At 36.5% G+C, this 10,012-nt stretch overlaps 1 long non-coding RNA gene and 1 other non-coding gene across 18 annotated transcripts in view; one reads left to right on the top strand and one right to left on the bottom strand.

Annotated features, from left to right (window-relative positions):
* The window catches only part of LOC107152424, a 104,077-nt gene that overhangs the window by 59,541 nt on the left and 34,524 nt on the right, over positions 1–10,012 (top strand). The gene's annotated exons all lie outside the window — the stretch shown is intronic.
* On the bottom strand, positions 7,966–8,072 carry LOC125614309. The gene has a single exon (XR_007344923.1). It is a non-coding gene; the product is annotated as a U6 spliceosomal RNA (small nuclear RNA).

The raw sequence follows: 10,012 nt of genomic DNA on the forward strand, positions 1-10,012 counted from the left end.
ATATATATATATATTGTTCATTGTATTACTAGGCAGGTTACAGACTTAGCAACATTATGCAGCTTATTCCTCAGTTACATACTAAGTTGCAATGTGTAATATGATGAGCTTTGTGTAGCTCTCAAGAAAGTCCATTGTATAAAGTTACTGTTATGTGGACAGGTTGAGGCTCAGTGAAACATTGTGGTCATCTAAAAAGAGAGTTTCTTTATTCCCAGGAGCTGTGTGCCTGAGATCAAGGTGGAGGCTGATAAGACTCTAGCAGCATTGCCACAGCAATTAGACATAGCACATGTATTAGTTATCTTACTAATTCCTAGGAGAAACTGCAGGACATTCTAAGGGTGGGAAACAGAGTGCCTATTACCCATCCCCTACCCTGGGACTTTGATTACAGAGGAACACTTCCCTGTATATTTCCACAGTCAATCCCTACAATTCTCCAACTCCATTCATTTACCTGCAAATGCCATAATTGTATTCTCTTTTAATGCTGAGTAATATTCCATTGTGTATAAATACCACATTTTCTTTATCCATGCATCTACTGAAAGGCATCTAGGTTGGTTCCATGAATTAGCTATTGTGAATTGTTCTGCCATAACCATTGATGTGACTGCATCACTGTATATGCTGTTTTTAAGTCCTTCATATATAAACCAAGGAGTGGGATAGCTGAGTCAAATGGTGGTTCCATTCTAAGTTTCCCATGGAATCTCCATACTGCTTTCCAGATTGATTGCACCAATTTGCAGTCCCATCACAATGTAGGAGTGTGCTTTTGCCCCCACATCCTTGCCAACATTTATTGTTGTTTGTATCCTTAATAGCTTCCATTCTGACCGCAGTGAGATAGAGTAGATTTGATTTGCATTTCTCTAGTTGCTAGCAATATTGAACATTTTTCATGTATTTGTTCATTGATTGTATATCACCACCTGAGAAGTGTCTGTTCAGTTCCTGGGCCCATTTATTGATTGGATTATTTGTGTGTGTGTATGTGTGTGTGTGTGTGTTAAGATTTTTGAGTTCTTTATGTATCCTAGAGATTAGAGCTCGCTCTGACATGTATGTGGTAAAACTTTGCTCCCATTCTGTAGGCTCTATAATGACCTCACTGATATGAGTATTTTTCTTTAAGTAATTAAAAAACAGGTATTCCATGTAACAAAAATCTTTAGGTGTAATTTATTTCATACTTATTCACTAAAAATATATCCTACTTTCCAAAGAAGTTAATAAATTGATCATTTTATATTAATTTAGTAGAGAGGGTCACCAACAGAAACTTTTGCTAGCCATCACAGACTGCTTTTTTTCAGATTTTGGGGTGGTTAGAATTCACAAAAATATATTTATAGCTTGAATTTGTACCACCATATATATCATGCACTGTAAAACAATAATATCTTTCTACCCAGTTTCCTATGATTCTAGGAAAATGCCCTAATGAGATTTCTTCTTAGAGTTTGTTCACAGCTTGCTACCTTCAGTTTTTGCACATTTTAAAAATTGAGAGAAAATGCACATAACGGAAAATTCAACATTTTAACCATTTTAAAGTGTACAATTAAGTGTTTTCTAGTGTATTCACAATTTTGTATAACCACTACCACCATCTAAATTTGTTATGGTGATGCATGACCAATATAATTCTGAAACCTGTACACTCAGAAAAATGAGAAGTTATATCCCATCTGATTCAAATGTATGATATGTCAAGATCATTGTACTGTTATGTGTAACTAATTAAAACAAATAAAAAATAAAAATATTGTTATGGTGTATTATTGCTGAAGATGTGGTGTCTCTCAGTGAATGTTCCACGTGAGATGAAAAGAATGTGTATTCTGCTATTTTTGGATAAAGGGTAGATATTCCTCAGTTTATGATGGGGTTATATCCCAATAAACCCTCAGAAGCTGAAAATATCAGAAGTCAAAGATGCATTTAGTATGGTTATGGTACTGAACATCATAACTTTCTAGCTATCTTTTATTTTTTTAAGTACTGTGGATTGAACCAAGTGGCACTTAGCCACTGAACCACACCAACAGCCCCTTTTATTTTTTATTTTTGAGACAGGGTCTCACTATATTTCTTAGGGCCTTCCTAAGTTTCTGAGGATAGTCTTGAACTTGGAATCTTCCTGCCTTAGCCTCCCTAGTCATTGGGACTGCAGGCATGTGTCTTTGTGCCTGGGTTTATCTAGATATCTTAGATTTATGCAGTATACTTATATTATCCTATCCTTCAGCAAAACAATCTGATACAAACCCAGTTTTATAATAAGGTATTGAATATCTCAAATAATTTATTGAAAAGTCTACTGAAGGTATAAAAAAAACAGAATGAGGGTATGGTATTTCTTTGGACCATCAGATAATCAATTCAGAGATCAAACCATTTTAAGTAAGGAACCATCTATATTCTACAGATAGAGATGAATCGAATCTAGTCAATTACTGATGCTGTTGAATTCCACTGTGTCCTAAATGATTGTCTGCCTGTTAGATATGTCCATTTGTGATATCCCCAAATACAACAGTTGTTCCATCTGTTTCCCTTACACATGGATCTGTCTGTCCTTCCCTCACATATTTTGACACTCTTCTCATTGGTCATGTAAGCAGTAAGGATATTTATGCCTTTTTGGAGAACCCACCCCTTTATCACGACATAATGTTTCTCTTTCTTATAAAGTACCTGCTCTGAAATCTGCCCTGTCTTAAATTAACAAGTCTTCTAATGCTTTTTTTTTAGAGAGAGAGAGAGAGAGAGAGAGAGAATTTTTTAATAATAATTTTTTAGTTTTCGGCGGACACAACATCTTTAGTTTTGTATGTGGTGCTGAGGAATGAACACAGCGCTACGCGCATGCCAGGCGAGTGTGCTACCACTTGAGCCACATCCCCAGCCCTTCTAATGCTTTTTAAAATTATTGTTAGCATGATACATATTTTCCCATTCCCTTTATATATGCTTTTATATCTAAAGTGGATTTCATGTAGACTGCATGCAAATGAATCTAGACATTTGATCTACTCTCACAATTTCTTTTACTTAGTATGTGTTTAATGGTTGATGTTTAAAGTGATTATGGATATAGTTGGATGAATATAGGCTATGCATGCTACTTTTCTATTTGTTACTCTTCTTTGTTTTTATTTTTGTCTTTTACTCATTTTGCACCTATTTGGAATTAATTGACCATTTCTATGATTCCATTTTCTCTCAGCATTTCAGGCATTTCTAAATATTTTTTATCGCTTGCTCAAGATAATTTGCATTATACATTTATAACTAATGCAAATCCATTGTCAAATAACACAGTACCACTTTAAATTTAGTGCAATTTGCCTTATAAAACAAAATAATTCCAATTCCTAGTTCCTGTCCCTTATGTCATTTATTTAACTTATACATAAGTATGTGTGTGTGTGTATGATTGTGTGTATATGTGCATACATAAAGAAATAATTGTTGCTATTATTTTGAATAAACTTCTCTTAGATCAATTAAGAATAAGAAAATTAAACATTTTATTTTCCTTTATAATCTTCTCTAATATGTTTCTTTATGTAAATCCAAGTTTCTTTTTTTAATATTTACTTTTTAATTATAGGTGGACACAAGATCTTTATTTTATTTTTATGTGGTGCTGAGAATTGAACCCAGTGCCTCATGCATGGTAGGTGAGTGCTCTACCACTGAGTCACAACCCCAGCCCAATAAATCCAGGTTTCTGATCTAAAGAATTTTTTTCTAAAGAAATTAATTTACTATTTCTTACAAGGAAAGGCTCTTGGCAGTAAATTCCCTATATTTTTGTTTTCTGAGACAGTCTTCATGCTGCTTCACTCTTGAAGGATAATTTCACAGGGTACAGGATTCTTTATTGGTGGATTTTATCTCTAAACACTTTAAGCATTTTACTCTATTCCCTTCTTTTTTGCATGAAATTTTGAAGAGAAGTCAGGTGCAATTCTCTTTCATCCACTATTATCAAGGAGTATATATATATATATATATATATATATATATATAGCCTCTTTATAAGTGTGTGTGTGTGTGTGTGTGTGTGCACATGCACGCACTACTGAGCATTGAACCCAGAGGTGCTTTACTACCACCGAACTACATCCCCAGCTATATCTTGTGAAAGGGTCTTCCTAAATTGCTGAGGCTGGGCTCAGACTTGCCATCCTCCTGCCTCGGCCTCTGGAGTCATTGGGTTTATTGGTGTCATCTGCCATACCTGGTTGGATTATTTCACGATTTTATCTTTTCTTTAGTTTTCTATATTCTACATATGAACTTCCAATACTACATTTGGTAGAAGTGGCAAAAATAGACATTGTTGTCTTGTTCCTGATGGAACAATGCTTGAGAATTGGCACTATAAATGAGAACCCAGAGAATAGTGCACAGTAATGATTTAGTAATTGTGAGCTGTTTTTATAAATACTTATAAGTTGAAGTTCATACAGATTAGATAATTTCCTAGTTTGCATGTTTTTAAAAGGTAGTCTTAAAATGGGCTTCTATCCTGCTGATGCTGTGTGTGTGTGTGTGTGTGTGTGTGTGTGTGTGTTTTCCTGGGGATTAAATCTAGGGCCTTTCATATGAAGTTCTGTACCGCTGTGCTACATTCCCAGCCCTTTTAAAATTTTTATTTTGTTTTATGACAGTTATCCTCTTGTTATGTTGCCCAGGGTGGCCTCAAACTTGGCAATCCTCTTGCTCAGCCTCCTTGAGTAGCTGGGATTACAGGCATGTGCCGTAGCACCTGGCTCTAATTAATCTTGACAGATTCAAAAAATACTTGGAGCAACTTATCTTAGAAAACAGCATTACTATTTCTCCACATGGTGGAATAGTATGCTGATGGATGATCCTTAATTCTCTAGTACATAATGGTGACACCATACATTTTGCAAGGAGTGATACATGTCTTGGGATGGTTGTTTACTATTATAGCACTCATGCCCAGAAGATTCACATGTATGTTAAAATAGTTCCATTTTATGCTGACCCCAAATCTGCACTTATTATCTCTTCCTTCCTCTGTGTAGTTTGAGGAGTCCATACATAGCAGGGTCCCTCAGACAGGAGGGTGGGAAACCCTCTGTGACTATATCCCTGTACAGTTTACCTGACCTTCTCCCACTTCCTCTCAGTCATCCCATCTCCAAGACACTATGAACACGGCTTCCCAGACTCCATTGCATATTCAATAAGTTGTTTGAACTTAACTATGTAAAAAATAAGTTGGCATTTCTTTTTTTAATATTTATTTTTTTAGTTGTAGTTGGACACAATACCTTTATTTTATTTATTTTTATGTGGTGCTGAGAATCAAACCCAGGGCCTCACACATGCTAGGCAAGCACTCTACCACTGAGCCACAGTCCCAGCCCTAAGTTGGCATTTCTTTTGCTATTAAAAAATTCCTGAGCCAGGCATGGTGGTGCATGCCTATAATCCCTGAAGCTTGGGAGGCTGAGGTAGGAGGATTGCGAGGTCAAAGACAGCCTCAGCAACTTAGCAAGTGCTAAGTAACTCGTGAGACCCTATCTCTAAATAAAATACAAAATAGATCTGGGGATGTGATCAGTGGTCTAGTGCTCAAGTTCAATCCCCAGTACGTCCCCTCAGCCGAAAAATTCCTGAAACACCAGTTGTCCTTCAAATCAAGATTCTTTGGAGACCTCATATATAAAGTTATTATTTTGTGGAAGGAGTTTTAAATTTTCTTTCTGAGTGTAATTCAAAGATTGTTCAGTTTTTCCTGCCTGTTGGCCTATCTGAAAATCTAAGAATGCTAAAATATATTATTTGGTTCTATTAAGTGTTCCATAAGCCTAAGCATTCTATAGACCGTGCCCCTGGCTTTGTGTGACCCCCTCATACCTCTGTTCTATTTCACCTAGATCCCTTAGAAAATGGGAATGGATCTTGGATGCAGGCAGAAGAAACTCAGGAAAAATAAGCAGTGCTCATTTTAGCAGAAACTGTCACATTTTAATTCAAATCAACTGGATTATCTTATTTTGTTAGTCCTCGGTGAACTGTGTTGACTCTTCTCTAGTCTTTATCTGTTACCCTTGGGAAAATTCTTTTGAAGACTATTGCCTTAGAATGCACTTCCTGTTTTTTATTCTCTTTTTGTCAATAGGTTTTGATTAACTATATTAAATCTAATTTTAACAAGAGGCGGGCTATAAATGGATATACACACATTGCTAGAAATTCAACCTTTCTCAGTAGCTCAGCCCAATCCTTCTGTGGATGGGGCTGGAGTAGTTTTGAGCACGCCATTGATGCCAGGGTGTCAGAACTTAGCATTTTTAAAATTCAGCTTTTTATTTCCTTGACTGATCAATTTATGAACTATAGGATAATTAATTGTCTTTTAGTTTCTACTTCTGAATTTAGATGGGGTGTTAGTTTTCTGTCACTATGACAAAATGACTGATAAAATCAACTTATAAAGCAGAAAATTTTATTTTGGCTTGTGGTTTCAGTCCATGGTCACTTGGTCCCTACTCTTTGGCTTGTGCTGAGGCTGAACATTGTGGTGGGGAGCATGTGGTAGAAAAAGCTGCTAACATTATGGTGACCAGGAAATAGGGAACAAAAAATGAGAGGAAGGGACCAGAATCCCAATATGCCCCTCACTGGCACACCTTCAGTGTATAACTTCCTTCCACTAGGCTCTACATCCTGAAGGTTATACCCACCTCCAATAGTACCACGGGCTGGTGTCCAAGACTCTGGCACATAGCCTTTGGGGTCATTTCAGATCCAAATCATAACAGGTGGTAAAAAGAACACATAGGAACAGTTAAAGTCTGAGTGTCCAAAGATACAGAAACACTTTCACGAATGAACTTCATTGTAGGCAAAGCAATGTAAGCCAAAAAAAGGGGAGTAGTGGGCAAGTGAATATTTCTTTGAGACCCAACCTAATTTGCTCCAGTTTCCACTGGCCAAACTGGGAAGCTAGCAAGATGGATACTTGCTCAATCTTTTTGTGACAAAAAGTAAGTGGATCCAGCACACTTGCCACACTTATTACCTATGTTGTAAACACCTGCAGAGTTCCCCTGTTCAGAACACTGGACACATCTGATTAACCATGAGTAGTCACTTTCTGGCCAGGAGAATGAGGCTTGGGCATATAGCAAAAGCCTTGTCCTAGTGGTTTGCAAAATGAATTATGAAAATGTGGGCACAAGTGATTGAGGCCAGGTTAAATCACTCGAAGCCTTTCCCTGTACAGCCAAATCTTTGTACAACTGTAGAACACTCTTTGCAAATGTAACGTGAATCCTTGATGTTCAGATCTCGTATATTGTACTTCTTTTTAAAATTTATTTATTTGTTCTAATCAGTTATGCATGATGGCAGAATGCTCTTCAATTCATTGTATACAAACGGAGCACAATTTTTCACTTCTCTGTTGTACACAAAGTAGGGTCACACCATTAGTGCAATCATACACACCCCTAGGGTAATTGATGGTCATCTCATTCCACCATCTTTCCTACCGCCCTCCCCCTCCTCTATCTTCCCTCCCTTTTGGCCAATCCAAAGTTCCTCCACTCATCCCATGCTCCCCCGCCCAATTATGGATTAGCATTCACTTATCAGATAAAACATTCAGCCTTTCTTTTTTGGGGATTGGCTTACTTCACTTAGCATGTTATTCTCCAAATCCATCCATTTACCTGAAAATGCCATAATTTTATTCTTTTATTGTGGATTAATATTCCATTGTATATATATAAATATAAAATATTCCATTGTGTGTGTGTGTATATATATATATATATATATATATATATACCTACCATAGTTTCTTTATCCATTCATCTATTGAAGGGCATCTAAGTTGGTTCCATAGTTTGATTATTGTGAGTTGTGCTGCTATGAACATTAATGTGGCTGTGTCACTATAGTAAAAATATGGAACACTTCATGAATTTGCATGTCATTCTTGTGCAGTGGCCATGCTAATCTTCTCTATATTGTTCCAATTTTAGTATATATGTTGCCGAAGTGAACACTTAGTATGTAATTTCAATAGAAAATTCATATAAACCATATTTTAACAATAAACATGTTAAAATATGCCAAAATCAGAATTATTAACTCAAACATTATTTCTTAAAAAACTCTGAAGCCACTAACTGGAAAAGACAAAGTGCAAATGAAGATGATTACTGTGACTTTGCTTTTGGAAATGCTGTGTGTATATTTTGTTTATATGATTGTGTATACCTAACCTATGGGGACACATCCACAGAGCATGTAACATTTTATTAACAAAGACTCCTTTGGATCAGGAGATAGGTGTGAGGTCAGTGAGAAATGCAGTTTGATTGAAATTAATAAATGCTTCTGTGTATTGTTTGAAATTTTTTATTCAAAATTAAAGGGAATTGGATAAAAATGTAAACCAAAACACATGTACAAAATTGACAAAAGTCAGGGGTACATATATTCCATTCTTTGGAAAAATATTCATTGTATTTAATTTCATAAGGGGAATGAAGTAAATAGAGAAATGGGACTGGCTCTGTGTGTGTTCGTTAGCTCCTCTAGCTACCACCTTGAGTAGAGCTCACAGTTACAGCTTTATGTTCAGTTCACACCAGAACTGACGTTCAATCTGAAAATGAGATATCCCAGAAAATGTGCTTTATTGTATTCCAGGAAAATACAGAGGTAAAAATATATTCCAAAACAGCTCTACAGTTATGATCCAGTCAACTCAAGTTCACAGCCTGCATTCCTTCCTCCCAGCTACTTCATTCTGGCCAAGAGGTAGCACTGGAGCTATATGTCCATATGTAATTCATAATGAACAGGCATACATTTTGTGGACTAATAAATGACCTGAAATGATTGAATTTGATACTTGTTCTGTTTAGGAGCTTCATTTATATTTCAAAGCAGCTCCATTTGCTCTTGACCCCAAATCTACATGGCATTCACTGATTTCTCTCTTTCATCTCAGTGTAAGTAGAGGTGTGTGTACTGCAGAGGGGTCCCTCCCAGAGAATATAGTCTTTGCCCTCCATTACTCCACCCCTGTACACTCCTCCCAGACCTTCTCCCTCCACCTCTTAATCATCCCCTTTCCAGAACACTGGACACAGCCCAGACCCTGCTTTAGTAGCCCCATTGTCTCAGTCACCTCCCTCCTGCCCTTCTTTGCCTCTTGCCCACTGGTGACTCCAAGGCACACTAGGGCTATCTGACATTTCATGGTATACTTTTTATAGTATTCTTTCATGGTTTCACTTTTTTTTTTTTTAAGAATTAGAATCATTGTGTTTATAGGTTCACAAACTAGGTTTTAATTGAGTTTTCTTCTTCTGCTGCTGCTCCTTGTTGCAGCCACTTTTTTTTTTTTGTAACCAAGGTTCATTTTTTTTAGTTTCCCAATTTACTTTTTTTATTTTTTTTTTGATTTAAAAAATAAATGACAGCAGAATGCATTACAATCTTATTACACATATACAGCATGATTTTCATATCTCTGGTTGTATATAAAGTATGTTGACACCAATTCGTGTCTTCATACATGTACTTTGGATAATGATGTCCATCACATTCCACCATCCTTGCTAATCCCCTGCCCCCTTCTTTCCTTCCCACCCCTCTTCCCTATCTAGAATTCATCTATTCCTCCCATGCTCCCCCTCCCTACCCCACTATGAGTCACCCTCCTTATATCAGAGAAAACATTCTGCATTTGGTTTTTTTGGGGTTGGCTAACTTCACTTAGCATTATCTTCTCCAAAGCCATCCATTTACCTGAAAATGCCATGATTTTGTTCTTTTATTGCTTAGTATATTCCATTGTGTATAAATGCCACATTTTTTTAATTCATTCATTTACTGAAGGGCAACTAGGTTGGTTCCACAGTTTAACTATTGTGAATTGTGCTGCTCTAAACATTGATGTGTCTGTGTCCCTGTAGTATGCTGTTTTTAAGTC

This window comes from Marmota marmota, unplaced genomic scaffold, assembly GCF_001458135.2.
Source record: "Marmota marmota marmota unplaced genomic scaffold, marMar, whole genome shotgun sequence".
Taxonomy (NCBI): Eukaryota; Metazoa; Chordata; class Mammalia; order Rodentia; family Sciuridae; genus Marmota; species Marmota marmota.